Here is a 16,499-nt window from a genome sequence, read left to right on the forward strand (position 1 = left end):
TCCAGAGGTGAGGAATCTCTTATCAATGGAAGACTCGACAACAAAGGACAAGGTCAAAGGAAACTCTTGAAAGCAAGGCTTGAAGGATGGGGAATCATCCAAGCAACGCAAGGTCGATGGAGGAGGTTAGAAGGAAAGGTCGAGATTGTGCGAGCAAGAACGAGTGTATGAGAGATTGTACTCAGTGTAAAATCCTAGATTTAGGATTTTACCAGTCAACTAGATCAGGGCACAAAATATTTCTATACTTGAAGGCTGTGAAAACCAGTCTACTGGTGTTGTAGCCAGCTGACTGACACTGTAATAGTTAACTAGTACTGTAGTAGTCAACTGGTACTATAGCAGTTAACTGATACTGTAGCTATCTAATGGTAAGTTTGATAGTCGACTGGTATCAAGCCGTTGGTGTGTAACAGTCGATTTTATCATAGAGGTCAGTCAACTAGTGACTTTACCAATCGACTGGTGGCGGGAAACATAGCTTGTGTTTTCTCCTAAGTTCTATTTAATAGAACTCGGGGTAGCCATCCATGGTTAATGAAATAGACTTGGTTAAAGTTTATTAGAGTCTTCCAAGCTCTCGTGTAATCAAGTGTGCATGTGTGAGGTTTCTCCACCCACAAGGAGGTACTTGAGCTAGACGGGGTTTTTCGAGGTATCATCCACCGATGGATTAGGATCGTCCACCTTACGAACAGCTATGGAGTAGGATCCTTAATCTCTGAACCACGTAAATGAATGTGCTAGCAGTTTGTTTATATTTCTTCATAGTCTTTAGTTTTCATGTAAGATCGGTGTAGTCGAGAGGGGGGGGGGTGAATCTCGACTTGTCACTTTCTTTTTGATTTTGTCTGTTCTTTCTATCAAAGTCATTAGTAGTAACAGAATATAAAATAAAGCACAGAAAAAATAATACTCATGGGATTTACTTGGCCCTCAAACCCCCAAGGTCAGTACATCCAAGGCCTACGTACTTAAGCGCGAGTCCACTAGTGGTCTCCTTTCTAGAAACTTTTCAGAGGTGGAGAAACCCGTCTTACAGTTTATCAAATAAAAGCATAAAATAATGATAAAGTAAGTATAGCTTGTAATAAAAGAAATACATACAAAAACTTTGCTGAGCCAATCCGGAAGTCCTGAGTGTCGCGCACCCTTCCTAGAGCTTCCCCAGTGGCAAAGCTTCGAGTCGTAGCCTTCATTTGAGCACATGGAATATAAGTAGTAGAAGAAGTGATATCTTAAACGTAGAGCATTCATCTTCTTTTATAGAGTTGGATCATATCCTTATCTAGATCAACTCTTATCTAGATGAAGTTATATCTAGATGAAGCATATATGGATAAAGTAATATACGGATCAAGTCTTATCTCTATCCACATCATCTGGTTTATCCTTATTCTCATCCAAATCATAATGATAAATTAGATCTTTTACCACATCATCTTCCATATCAACATTTCATAACTCAGCAATTTGGACCAAGCCCAGTCAGTCTACCAAACTATTGGTTCGGTCTATTGAACTGGTTTGGGTCTGGTTCGACCCGAGTCAAGTCTGGTTCATTTATTTGTGTTTATCTTCTCTCTATTTTACTTCCAGCTCCAGATTCCTATAAAACAACCATACAAACACAAACAGGCAACTTAGCCTATTTCTGTAAGTCTACTTGATTCACTAGGCTCACCTTTTGCTTGGAGGTCCCTCCTCCAAGTCTATCACCTAATGGTCAATCCCTTAGGATCAAGCCGCACTCCTGTAAGTCTACTCGACCTACTAGGCTTCATGCTTGGACACCATCCAAGACTTTACCATTACCTAGGATTACCTCCCCCTAGGATTTTCACTGTCTAGCTTTACTCACTAGGACTTCCACCTCCTAAGGTTACCTCCCCTTAGAATTTTCACCACCTAGCTTCACTCACTAGGGTCTAGCTTCACTTACTAGAACTTCCACCACCTAAGGTTACCTCCCCATAGAATTTTCACCACCTAGCTTTACTCACTAGGGTCTAACTTTACTCACTGGGACTTCCACCACCTAAGGTTACCTCCCCCTAGGATTTCCACTACCTAGCTTCACTCACTAGGACTTACCCTTGCCTAAGTTAGGACTTTTGCTAGTCATCTAGTCTTAAATAGACTTATCTCTTCCAAACATTAAGTCATGTTTAAATAAAACCTTGGTCAAACTGGCCAAACTTAAGTATATTGTCAAACATCAAACCTCTTGAGGCCGATTGCACCAACATTTCATACTTGTTGTTTTTATTTCCGCTATGCTAACAAGTGTAGGAAGCAAACGACGTGGGTGATCGGCTATTCACCCCCTCTAGTCGGACATCAAGGTCCCAACAAGGAACACTTGGCACTTTATTCTATCCATGTATTGGTGAAAGAGGACGGCGTTCTCAAACTTGAGGAGGAGATCTTGACCCTCCATATTCCCCTATTGTCAGGGGTTGATAGTGTTTTGACAATCTGTCTCCCAATATCTCCTGGGAGAATGGCATACTTGCCTGTTCGGGAGAGTTGTTGACTCTTGGAGCTTTCCCCTTACATACATCCTGCACAAGAGCATCCCTAGTAGACGATAGTTAGGGCCTTTCCTCCCGGTCCATTTCCTTGAGCAGAGTGTGGAAGAGTGGTCAGTGGCATGCTATCGGGGATGGTGGCATAGGCGGTAAGTCGACGGATGTGATGGGTAGTTGCACAAATGCGGGCTTCGGTTCCCGTGACCTGCAATCGACGGCTGAGGCCGCTCGGGCCCAACCCTATAAAGCCTTCGCCTTCTCTGCCTTCTCGCCGCATTTGCATCTTCGCTTGCCCGGTAGCTGCCTTCGGCGTTTCTGTGCTCTGGTGATCTTGTTGCTACTTTCAAACGATCTCCGGTGTTCTTCCCTCGATCTTCCGTTTCATTGTAAGGTTCTCCTACTTTCTCTCTTTGTTAGCCTTGCGTTTCTTGTCGAGTTCTCGTCCTTTGCGCACTGTTTCATCTATCATCATCTTCCTTTTATCCTCTGCCTTTCGTCTTTTTTGGTTTCGTCTGCTCGGACAATGGCTAGCTCCTCCCAACCTTAAGACCAAACCCTCAGCCCATGGTATACCACCCTGGAGTCGCGCTTCGATCGACGCGATGCCGATATTTTGATGGACTCTTTCGAAATCCCCTCTGATTTTGAACTTATATTACCTTCCCCCTCCGCTCGGCCACACAAACCATCGCGCGGAGCTTTCTGTGTTTTCCGCGACCAGTTCGTCGCCGGTCTTTGTTTTCCCATCCATCCGTTCATCGTAGAGGTTTGCAACTTTTTCGACGTTCTGCTCGGAAGCCTAGTCCCAAACACTTTCCGCCTTTTATGCGGCGTTGTCGTTTTGTTCAAAACCCATAATATGCCCCTCCGACCGGAGGTTTTCTATTATTTCTATTACCCTAAACAGTCCGAGCTGGGCACATATATGTTCCAGGCTCGGCCCGGTTTAGTTTTCTTCAATAAACTGCCTTCTTCCAATAAGCATTGGAAAGAATTCTACTTCTACCTTCGTATGCCCGAGCGGGCCCCCTTCCGTACCCAGTGGCAGGTCGGACCACCAATTTCTCCAAAGCTCAAAAGATTCAAGACCCGACCGGATTATCTTCACGCAGCCAACATGCTGGCCGGTCTGAAGTTTGACATCACTAAGTTCCTGCCTGAAGTGGTGATGTATATATTTGGCCTGAGTCCGATCAGGACCCCCCTTCCGAGCGATTTCGGTAAAAATTTTACTTTGTGCATTCACTTTGATTGCTAACTGATTTTCTCTTTTTTCCTTTGCAGCGGGCATCGTCATGGAGTCCGTAATGGCTGACATTTTGAAAAGGAAGGCGGTGGCGCTCGAGGCCGCAGCGGCCAAAGAGATGGAGACGCTTGGCATCCAGTCGGTCGGCTCTAATGAAGGAGAGAGCGAGACAAATACGGGGGAGTCGGCCGCTCAGGCTTCTCTCCCGGAGCCAGCGGCTGGCACAACTGCTAGTCGAGAGCCTTCCGTCCGGGAGGAAGGCTCGGCTCAAGTGGAAGAGCGACCCCACTAACAAAAGCGGCGCTGCACGGAGACACCACTCCGCTCGGCTACATCTGCGGTCCATCCATCCGAGCGGACCACCGCGGATTCCCGCAGCAAAGCCCCAGCGGTGGAAGCGATATCATCCGATCGGACCCCATAGCAATTGGACGCGTCGGCGGACCCCTTGGAGGCCATACCCGTCAGCTCCCTTCCGCCCGCTCCTCGCCAAGTCCAACGTTCAATCATTTTGTCCCAGTTTTCGCCGCCGGCCTCCGATCCTTCCCCGGCTTCCGCCCAGACGACCCCCGGTCGGCACCGTACCATCCGGGTCTCTTTGCATCTCCCCACCGAGGAGTTACTGCCCGAGGCCGCTCGGCCGACCGCGCCCGAGCACATGATCACAATGAAGGGGCCCTTAGCCGAGATGTGGGTCGACGCTCGGGCGCGCGTCGCAATGATTCCCCTCAGCAATCTGGCCAACAGCCACATGCAGCAGGCCACGGGGGTAAGTTTATTTTCTCAAGTCCTTTACGCATTCTTTCCGATCGGCTATTAACAATCTTTCTTTTGTCAGAGATGGGTGAAGGAGATTGCTGTCTCCAATCGGCTCGCCATGGTGGATGAGGAGCTCAAAAGGCTACGGAGTTCGGTCGGCGCTCCTTCCCAAGGCCCATCATATGCCGAGCTGCAGAAGGAGCTCAAAAAGACCCAAAATCTGTTGGAGGCCGAACGGAAGAAGACGGACGACCAGGCTCACAATCTGGCCGAACTTGATCGCCAGAACAAATCACTGGATCGCAAAATAAGCCTGGCGACCGAGCGGAAGAAGACGGCTATCTCCGATCTGGAGAAGAAAAATGTCGAAGCTCGGGGCCTGGAGCAAAAAGTTAAGGAGCTGATGGATCATCTGGATGGCGAGAAGGTTGCCCACTCGACGGAGGCAAATAAGCATAAAGAGGAGCTGAAAACTCTGCAGGAGTCCCTCGCAGCCTCCCAAGCGGCCTTCAAGGAATATCAAGAAGCTGAGCCGGGCTGAGTCACAGCCCTGAGGCTGAATTACATCCGTTCGGAAGTATTCTCGGAGAAAGTCTGCGAACGGATGTACACTGCCTTCGAGCTTGTTATGACTGCCACCACAACTTACTTGATGTCCAAGGGTCATCTTGCTGACTCCGTCGTCATCCCGGCCCAAGATCAAGCGGCGCTCCTCGGCACCATCCCCCAGGAGATTTATGATTTTCTTGAGTAGAAGTTTTTATGTAACTCAGCCGCTCGGCCAAAAACTCATCCATTTTTGTAATTCGGCCGCTCGGCCTTAATTTCTATGATATGCTATCCTTCTGCTTGCTTTTTTCTTTCGCTAATCAATACGCATGTTGTCCGCTCGCCTCTTATCACACCTCTCTTGTGTTCCAAAAGCATTTTTTTCAAAGTATTTTGCGTAGCTAGTCCGCTCGGCTGAATATATTCTTGTTTCGACAGAAGAGGTTGTTCGCTGGATGTTGACGAAGTACTTTTGGGGTACTTGGCCGATCGGCCAAACGACTTAAAAGTCGACTTCTTTATTGTCTTCTTCTGGCCGGAGGGTTTATAGTTGCTGGCGCGACTCTCGATATTTAACGTTGGAGCTCGACGATCTTCCGGGCGGAGGGTTTATAGTCGCCGGCGCGACTCTCGATTTTTAACGTCGGAGCTCGACGGTCTTTCGGCCGGAGGGTTTATAGTCGCCGGCGCCACTCTCGATTTTTAACGTCGGAGCTCGACGGTCTTCCGGCCGGAGGGTTTATAGTCGCCGGCGTGACTCTCGATTTTTAACGTCGGAGCTCGACGGTCTTCCGGCCGGAGGGTTTATAGGTGCCGGCGCGACTCTTGATATTTAACGTCGGAGCTCGATAGTCTTCCGGCCGGAGGGTTTATAGTCACCGGCACGACTTTCGATATTTAACGTCGGAGCTCAACGGTCTTCCGGCCGGAGGGTTTATAGTCGCCGGCGCGACTTTCAATTCTTTGTTGTCGTCTTCCGGCCGGAGGGTTTATAGTCGCCGGCGCGACTCTCGATATTTAACGTCGGAGCTCGACGGTCTTCCGGCCGGAGGGTTTATAGTCGCCGGCGCGACTCTCGATATTTAACGTCAGAGCTCGACGGTCTTCCGGCCGGAGGGTTTATAGTCGCCGGCACGACTCTCGATATTTAACGTCGGAGCTCGACGGTCTTCCGGCCGGAGGGTTTATAGTCGCCGGCGCGACTCTCGATATTTAACGTCGGAGCTCGATGATCTTCCAACCGGAGGGTTTATAGTCGCCGGCGTGACTCTCGATATTTAACGTCTGTGCTCGACGGCCTTTAAGGCTAATTTCAACACTGTCGTTCGGCGAAGATTGCCAAATGCGTTATCTTATCATTTTGCTTCCTACATTAAAAGAACACAAGCGACCAAGAGATACACAAAATGAATTACATCAGCGCACCTCTTACCCAGCTCGGTATGGTAGGAGATGATTTGCGCTCCATGGTCGATCCAGCCGCCGTCCATCTTCATCTTCCAAATAAAAAGCACCCGAGCGGAGCTTTTCGATGACTTTGAAGGGACCCGCCCAAGGAGCCTCCAACTTGCCAACGTCGCCGACCGACTTTACTTTCTTCCAGACTAGGTCGCCGACTTGGAATGCTCTAGGGATCACACGCCGGTTGTAATTCTGCTTCATCCTCTGCTGGTACGCCATCAGCCGGACGGATGCTTTGGCTCGCTCTTCATCAATCAAGTCCAATTCCAGGTTCCTCCGCTCGGCATTATCATCATCATAATTCTGGATCTGGACGGACTCGATGCCGACTTCAACCGGGATAACCGCTTCGCTGCCGTACACCAAATGGAATGGCGTGACGCCCGTTCCTTCCTTTGGTGTCGTGCGGATAGCCCATAAGACGCCTAGCAGCTCGTCCACCCAACTTCCTCCTATGTGGTCAAGTCGAGCTCGAAGAATTCTGAGTATTTCTCTGTTGGTTACTTATGCTTGGCCGTTACTCTGGGGATACGCCACGGAAGTGAAGTGTTGTTCAATGCCATAACTTTTGCACCAGTCTTCGAGTTGCTTCCCGACGAACTGTCGTCCGTTATCAGATACGAGCCGGCGAGGGATGCCGAAACGACAGATTATATGCTGCCAGATAAACTTCTTGACCATCTGCTAGGTGATCTTGGCTAGTGGCTCGGCCTCCACCCATTTGGAAAAATAGTTGTCCGCCACCAGTAGAAACTTCCGCTGACCGGTCGACATAGGGAATGGACCCACGATATCCATTCCCCACTGATCGAACGGACAAGATACCGTAGACACTTTCATCTCCTCTGTCAGTCGGTGGGAGAAGTTGTGGTACTTCTGGCAGGAGAGGCACGTCTCGACGGTCCGAGCGGCGTCTGTTTGCAGGGTTGGCCAGAAGTATCCGGCCAGCAAGATCTTCTTGGCCAGCGATCGTCCGCCCGGATGTCCCCCGCACGATCCATGGTGCACTTCGTGGAGGATGTACTCCGCATCCTCCGAGCTCACACACTTCAACAGTGGGCGGGAGAAAGCCTTCTTGTAGAGTTGGTCTCCAATGAGCGTGAACCGACCGGCTCTCCTCCTTAATAGTTGGGCTGCTTCCCGATCGGATGGTGTTGCCCCCGATCGAAGAAACTCCATGATGGTTGTCCTCCAATCGCTCGGAAACGCGAGGCCCTCCATCCGGTCGACGTGCGCCACCAAAGATACTTGTTCAATTGGCTGCTGGATGACGACCGGTGATATTGAACTTGCGAGTTTGGCTAACTCATCTGCCGCCTGGTTTTCCGCTCGGGATATCTTTTGGATAATGACTTCTCTAAAGTTGGCCTTGAGCTTTTCGAAGGCTTCAGTGTAGAGTTTGAGCCGAGCGTTGTTAATCTCAAAAGTGCCCGAGAGCTGTTGGGCAGCTTGCTGAGAGTCGGAATGGAGCATCACCCGAGCGGCCCCCACATGCCGAGCGGCTTGCAAGCCGGCTATGAGCGCCTCATACTCCGCTTCATTATTAGTGGCTTTGTAGTCCAGCCGGACGGATAGGTGCATCCTTTCTTCTTGGGGAGAGAGTAATAGCACGCCAATCCCGCTCCCGAGCCGAGTGGACGATCCGTCCACAAATATTTTCCACATAGCTTCGGGCTCTGGCTTTTGTACTTCGGTGACAAAATCTGCCAAGGACTGCGCCTTTATCACCGAATGGGGTTGATACTGAATGTCAAATTCGCTCAACTCCGTGGTCCATTGGATGAGTCGTCCGGACGCTTCGGGGTTCAACAGCACTCTTCCCAAAGGGCTATTTGTCCAGACGATGATTGTATGTGCCAGGAAATAAGGACGAAGTCTCTGAGCGACGAGGACCAAAGCAAAAGCCAGCTTCTCGAGCCTAGTGTAGCGAGATTCAACGTCTTTTAAAATATGGCTCAAGAAGTACACGGGTTGTTCTTCTACGCTCGTCCTCACTAATGTCGAGCCTACTGCCTGCTCGGTTGAAGATAAGTAAATACAAAGTGGCTCACCCATAGCTGGCTTGACTAGCACCGGCAAAGAGTTCAGATATGTCTTCAGTTCTTCAAACGCCCGATCACATTCTTCATCCCAATGAAACTTAGTAGCTTTGCATAAGATTTTAAAAAACGGGAGGCTCCGATCGGCTGTCTTCGAGATGAATCTGGACAATGCTGTTATCTGACTGGTCAAGTGCTGTACTTCCCTCAGATTTCTTGGGGGCGGCATATCTTGTAATGTTTTTACCTTGCTGGGATTTGCATCGATGTCCCGCTCGGTCACTATATAGCCCAAGAAACGCCCGCCTTTTGCCCCGAACAGACACTTCTGAGGGTTCAGCTTAACTCCATACTTCCTCAGCGTTCGGAAAGTCTCCTCCATGTCTTTAAAGAGATCGGCCGCTCGGACGGACTTGATGAGAATATCATCCACGTACACTTCCAAATTTCGCCCGATCTGCTCCTTGAACACTTTGTTCATCAAGCGCTGGTAAGTTGCTCCCGCGTTCTTCAGTCCGAACGGCATCACATTGTAGCAGTAAGTGTCGTCGGCTGTAACGAAGCTGACCTTCTCTTGATCTTCTCGGGCGAGCGGCACTTGATGGTAGCCCTGATAGGCATCGAGCATGTATATCAACTCGCAGCCGGCTGTGGAGTCCACTAGTTGATCGATCCGGGGCAGAGGATAAAAATCCTTTGGGCATGCTTTGTTGAGATCCCGGAAATCGATGCAAACTCTCCACTTGTTGCCCGGCTTGGAGACTAGTACCACGTTCGCCAGCCAGCTCGGGAACTGGACCTCGCGTATGTGGCCGGCCTCCAGGAGCTTCTCGACCTCCGCTCGGATGATGGCATTTTGTTCAGCGCTGAAGTCCCTCTTCCTTTGCTTCACCGGCCGAGTGTCCGGTCGGACGTGGAGCACATGCTGCGCTATACTTGGCGAAATTCCGGGCAGCTCATGTGTCGACCAAACAAAGACATCACAGTTTCTCTGAAGACATTTGATCACTTCCTCTTTATGGCTTGCCTCCAAATCGGCTGCAATGAATGTGGTGGCCTCCGATCGGGTCGGGTGAATCTGCACTTCCTCTTTTTCTTCATAAATCAAAGAGGGTGGTTTTTCGGTTATGGCGTTCACCTCTATCCGCGGCGTCTTCCGAGTGGAATTAGCTTCAGCTCGGACCATCTCGACGTAGCATCGCTGAGCCGCCAGCTGGTCTCCTCGTACTTCTCCCACTTTATCCTCCACCGGGATCTTGATTTTCTGGTGGAAGGTGGAGACGGCCGCTCGGAACTCGCTGAGCGCCGGTCGCCCCAAGATAACATTGTATACAGAGGGAGAGTTGACCACGACGAAGTTGGAAGTCCGCGTCCTTCTGAGCGGCTCCTCTCCCAGCGAAATAGCTAGTCGGACCTGTCCGACCGGCAGAACTTTATAGCCTGTAAACCCGTAGAGGGGGGTTGTCATGGGCAGCAGCTAAGCTCGATCAATTTGCAGTTGGTCGAAGGCCTTTTTGAATATAATATTGACCGAGCTTCCTGTATCGATGAAAACGCGGTGAATAATATAGTTAGCTATTACCTCTTTGATGAGGAGAGCGTCGTCATGTGGCACTTCGACTCCCTCCAAGTCCCTGGGCCCGAAACTGATTTCGGGACCGCTCACCCGTTCTTAGCTGCAGCCGACCGCATGGATCTGAAGCTGCCTGACACTCGCCTTCCTTGTTCTGTTGGAGTCGCCTCCGGTCGGCCCGCCAGCGATGATGTTGATTTCGCCTCGGGAAGTGTTACTTCTATTTTCTTCTTCCCGAGCGGACGACCTAGGCCGTTCCCTAGACACCCGAGGATTATCCTCGTGCCTCTGAGGGTAATGCCGTTTGGGAGACTAATGCTGTCGCCTGTCGGGTATCCACCGATCGGCCTCATGATGTCGTTGTCGCCTGTCGGATGATGGTGATCGACGCCGGCTACTCCGAGGAGCGGGGTGGGCGATTAGGGGAAGGCTTCGGCAATCCCGCGTGTTATGCGTGTCGGTCCGGTGGAAGGAGCAAAACATAGGGGTCCATACCTTCTTCTTTGGTTTGGGCCGCTCGGCAGATACCTCTTGGACTGCTTGGGACCTCGCGTGGTGAGGGCGGACTGCTTCGGCCCTCGGTCCCCTAGGCGGCTCCTGGCGATTGACAGGCTTCCGCTCAGCAGGGGCTAGCCGCTCAGTTGGAACTTCTTTTCTCCAGGCCGCCTGGGCTTCCTCCACATTAATGTACTCATTGGCCCGGTGTAACATATGATCGTAATCTTGAGGTGGTTTCCGAATGAGTGACCGGAAGAAATCACCGTCCACGAGGCCTTGCGTGAATGTATTCATCATCGTTTCTGAGGTGGCCGTTGGAATATCCATGGCCACTCGGTTGAATCGTTGGATGTATGCTCTGAGCGACTCCCTGGGCTCTTGCTTGATGGCGAATAAGCTGACACTAGTCTTCTAGTAACGCCGACTGCTTGCAAAATGGTGGAGGAAGGCGACGCGGAACTCTTTGAAGCTAGTGATGGATCCGTCCGGCAGCCTCCGGAACCATCGTTGCGCCGATCCCGAGAGGGTGGTGAGAAACACCCGGCACTTTACTCTATCTGTGTATTGATGTAGGGTAGCTGGTAGAGGGTCCCGCAAAATGGCCTCTGAAAATTGTCGGTTGATCCGCTCGGGGGAGGCATTCGTTCGGGGGGCCTTACCTTTTCTGTTGTCTCGCAGAGGTGCCTCGTCGGATGAAGATCCTCGCTCATGGTTAACTGTTGCAACCTCAGGAGGCGTACGGAATAGGGCCCGATGAAATGGAACTGTGGCAGGCGGCACTTTCGCTCGGCCTCCTGATGCTGAAGTCGCTTGTTGCTCCAGCCGCTCGGCTTACGACTTCTGTTTCTGTTGCTCCACGAGTTTTGCTGCTCTTGTCTCGATCAGAGCGTCGAGCTCCTCCGTAGAGAGCATCACCGTGTGCGGTCGTCCAGCTTCGTCCATTGCTTCCGCTCGGGTGCAGGTGCGTTCCCACAGACGGCACCAAATTGATCTTGTCCGAACGTTGAATCAACGGACGCTGGGCACGTGGCGCTCTCCAAACTGATGATGTGGATCTTCGGCCGGTCGTAGGGATCTCCGGCGTACCTGCAAGGAAGTCAGGCCGGGAAGGGGTTCCCGGCGACGACCCTCCGACGCTCAAGTCAGGCAAGAGGAAATGCAGAAGTGACTTCGAATACGAGAGAATGCGTACCTCCGGCGAAGTATGAGGACCCTTATATAGAGCTGTGAAGAGGCTCATGCACACATACTGAGGTGAATACATGTCCTCTTACCATACCTCAATATGGGCTTGTCAGAGGAGCTTGCCTGACACAATACCGATACAGTCCGAGCACCTCTCTGATGGGACGACAGAACCTTCTGTCGTAAGATTTTGTGCATGGCTTGGTCTTCGACCATGCTTGTTGTCAGAAGGTGTTTCCTGATGTTTCCCTTGTCCTTTAGTCTCTTCTTTTCCTGCGCTGAGCGTCCGGCTGCTCGGCGGTCCCTCGCGTCCGACCGGACGTAGGTATGGATCTGCTCGGGAGATTCTAGGTCATGTGCTCGAAAGAAACTATTCACGGCATTACTACTTTATGCCTCGGCCGAGCGGGCTACCCGCTCGGCCCGGCGACCCTGTTCACCATGAGCGTCGGAGACCCGACTCCACGTCGGGTTGTCTTTGCTTCTACTTATACCCCGTTCGGCCGGTCGGCCCCCCTTTTCCGGTTGGCCTTTTGACCCTTGACCTCCACGTGGCGTTGATTTCCCTCAAAGGGGGTCCCCCGTCCTTACTGTCGGATCACTAGGCTAATGCTGAATCTAAACTGTATTCACGTAACTGATTTGTGAGGTTTTAAAAAACTATTTTCATAATAGATAAAAATAATAATCATGCTGCTGATGGGTCCGACAACTGTACTTGCTATGCGCGCATCCCTAACTAGACCCGAGGTAGCTAGTCCCGAATCTAGTAGGGTTTACTAAGTTATCTAAACCTAGGGACGACTATGGGAGCCCAACCCAAGGACAACTAAGAGTCCAGCACAGTGCCACTGATAAAAGTAAAATACTGATTCATAAGCTAATTTATCTTATCTCGCTCTTACTAGGTTATCTGAACCTAGAGCTAGGTTATCTGAACCTAGGGGCGACTATGGGAGCCCACCCATTGGACCGTAGTCCCATATAAACTGAAGCAAGACTAAGCATGCTATTTATAAAAATTGTAGAATGAAATGCTAACTATAAGGGCTGCTCTTTATAGTTAATAAAATTTGCACTTGTAAGCTTAATAAAATCTGCAAATCTAATTAAGCTACTAGAGATCTAATTGGATCTTCTAATGCTAAACCATCAAAACTGCAATGCTAAACAATTCAAAATCTACAATGCTAAACAAATCAAAATCTGTAATGCTACACATAGCTATTCCACACTAAAAATCTGTTAAAGCTTGATACCTATGTAAAGCTTATACTTTTATAGAGCAATAGAGATCTTTAAGCATGTTACAACATGATCTAAACTGGAATATTAAGCTAAAATCGCAAACTGAAAACTAAATCTGCATACTATACTAATCAAAATTCTGCATTCTATGCTACACAATTTTTGCATACTATGCAAACATAAATTCTGCACTATAATACTTAACCAAACTGCACTATATTCTTTTTTTAAAAAATTGCACTATAAGTTCCACTAAAAATCTACACTACAAGTTTCACCAAAAATCTACACTATAAATTCCACCAAAAATCTGCACTACAAGTTCCACAAAAAATTTGCACTATAAATTTAATTAAAATCTGCACTATAAGCTTAATTAAAATCTGCACTATAAGCTTACATAAAAATCTGCACTATAAGCTTAATTAAAATCTGCACTGTAGGCTTAATTAAAAATTTGCACTATAAGCTTAAATAAAATATGCACTATAAACTTAATTAAAATCTGCATAAAAATCCGAATTTCTAATTATAAGGGAAAAACAAATCTTGGATCTACTCTAAATTCCCAAGCAACCATAATCCTTTACATCATATTCTGAAAACTAAAAGAAACACTAAATCAAAGCTCGAAACTACCCTTACCACAGGTGAGTAGCACTTACCTTGGTTTCTTGGTCTTACAATCCGAATTAGGCTTCTAGGGTTTTCGAAGAGCTTGAGATTTTGGCTATTCTTCGTGCCCACGGCTTCTCTTCGACGAGAGGATCTTAAGGAGGTGAAGAACTCTCGGGATTTGCCCTTCGCCGGCCACCAGTGAGAAGCCTAGCTCTGGCTTGTTTCCGCCCGAGAAATCACCGTCGCCACGCGCAGAAGAAAGGAGAGGAGAAAGGTTTCTAGGTCACCGAAAATAAAACCCTCTCCTAACTTATCCCTTTTATAATCTCCAATATTCTATTAACTTCTTAAATAAATTTTGCTACCTTTTCTAAACAGAACCGCCCGCTTGGGCACTTGGTCAGCCGGATTCGCTTAAGGTTCGGTTCTGGTCGGAGGTCGCGGGTTCGAATCTTGGCCGCAACCCTTTTATTCCAATTTATTTTCTGTTTATTAACTACCACTTAAATAATTTTCACTCCTCCTTTAATCAGCAACGCCTGCTTGAACACTTGGCTAGCCGCGTTTCGCCGAAACCTCTGACCGGGTCAGAGGTCGCGGGTTCGATTCCTCATTCGAACCTTTTATTCCCATTTATTTTCTATTTCCTAACTACTGCTTAAATAAATTTTGTTCTCCTTTTAATCAGCAATGCCCGCTTGAGCACTTGGTCAGCTGGATTCGCTTAAGAGTTGGCTTGGCCGGAGGTCTCCGGTTCGAATCTCGGCTTGGATATTATTTTTGTCGAAACTTCTTTCGTTTAGTAAAATACCAAACGAACTTCAAAAATTGCATAAAAATACTCTAAAAATTTCTAAAAATATCTAGAATATTTCTAAAGCATTTTTAAATATTTTTAAATGCTATTAGGACTTGGAATGAGGAAATTTGGGTCGTTACAGAGGAATAGTTATTTGGTTAGACCAAGAAATATAACCCATGCTAGTCTCATATAATCTGTTAGATTTTGAGGGATGTCATGAGGGAATCACTTTATGATTTTACTATTTATTTGATAAATATAGATTCACTATTTGAGTGAATATTATATATTTGAATAGTCTTAAACTCATTTACTAAATGTCTACAATACAATTCATAGCATGAGAGAATTTGTGATTAGGTCACAACTTGTGATTATCTCTACATGTGCAATTATGAACGTATTGGAATTTTCCTAGTCGTCGAATTAGTACATTCAGACATCATCAATTCGGTAAGACTAGCATGAGTTATACTCTTTGGTTCGGTCAAGCAACTATTTCTCACTAGCTGAAGATATTGGAATGTCGAGAGTTAAAATTGGATGCTAGTTATTGTACCTAGTTCATTGGAGTGACTTGCTGTAAGACTTCATATAATTTTCTATATATATGGATATGTCTGTAAAATTCTTACTGTAGCTCAAGTGTAAGTTTCCTTTGACTTAAGGTATATAAGTTATCTTGGTCATGGAGACTTATACTTTGACATCTTAAGCAAACATCTATTAGAGGTGTGGACCCAAGATGATTGGGTATAAGTCGAAGTGCCCAAAGTGTTTGGATATCCTATAGAGGATTCACTACTCATTGCAAGGAGACGTATACCTTATGGCCACTCGTTAGAATTATTACTCAAAGTCTTTAGCCAAAACATCATATGTTAAGAGTATAAGAACCCTTGTACACATGTTAGAGTAATTTGAACCCATAGAACGAGAAAGTATTACTTGAGCTAGGTGTGACGTAATCTACCAAGTGGGGGTGGACACATAGAATATGTCTTGAACCAAGTGGGTATAAGACAAGTAAAAAGAACGAGGCATGACTCATCGTAGCTGTTGAAGGGTTCAGAATTAGTTCTAAGATCAACTATTATTTTTTTGCTAATTGAGGATCATGATATACTACTAGGTGTCACTAATGATTGTTTCATAATTATGTAGTTAATTATGGATAGCTAAGATAAATTGGAAACTTATTGGGTCATATGCATTACAAGTCTCTAAAAGACATAAAACAAGTTAGAAAATAGGATTCTCAGATCAAGAGATAAATGTTTGGTTAGACCATACATAAGATAAATATAGAAATATTTATCAGAACAAAAGTGAGGATGGGCTACATCTCTTATGAAAGAGTTGGATCATATTTGGTTTAGTCATGAACCAATTTAGTTTAGTCATTAACCAACTTGATTTAGTTGTGAATCAAACTAAGGGGTTAATGAGTTAATTTTTGATTAAGGCATAATGAGTTGGGTTTGAGCTTTCTAATCTAACTAATTAAAGAGGACGATATATTGATATGGTTAAGAGAAAATTAACACATAATTTATTATTGACTTGATTAGGTTTTAGAAACCTAAACCCAATGCCTCTCTCTCCCTCTCCCTCTCTCTTACCGCTGGCCACAACAAGAGGGTCTCCTCTTGTTACCGTTAGCCACCCAAAGGAAGAAGATCTTCCTTTTGCTTCTTCTTCCACTTCTTGATCCTTCTCCTTCGCTCACGACTAGTACCTTCTGAAGGCAAAGCTTGTTCTTTTGGAGTGGTTTTAAAGAGCTTGGCGTGGATACGAATAGAGGCAACGCTCGATAACGTCGCAAAAGGTTGATGTCTTTCTCGTTATAGGTCATCCTTAAGGTATACCTAGAATAATTATTATTTGATTTTATTTTGTTTTATGATCTTTTTTGCACGATTGTATCTTGCATATGTGTGGTGTGTGTGATGTAATAAATTAGTTTATTTATCGTTACGTCTTCTACTGT

The sequence above is a fragment of the Zingiber officinale genome, chromosome 4B (assembly GCF_018446385.1).
Source record: "Zingiber officinale cultivar Zhangliang chromosome 4B, Zo_v1.1, whole genome shotgun sequence".
NCBI classification, from domain to species: Eukaryota; Viridiplantae; Streptophyta; class Magnoliopsida; order Zingiberales; family Zingiberaceae; genus Zingiber; species Zingiber officinale.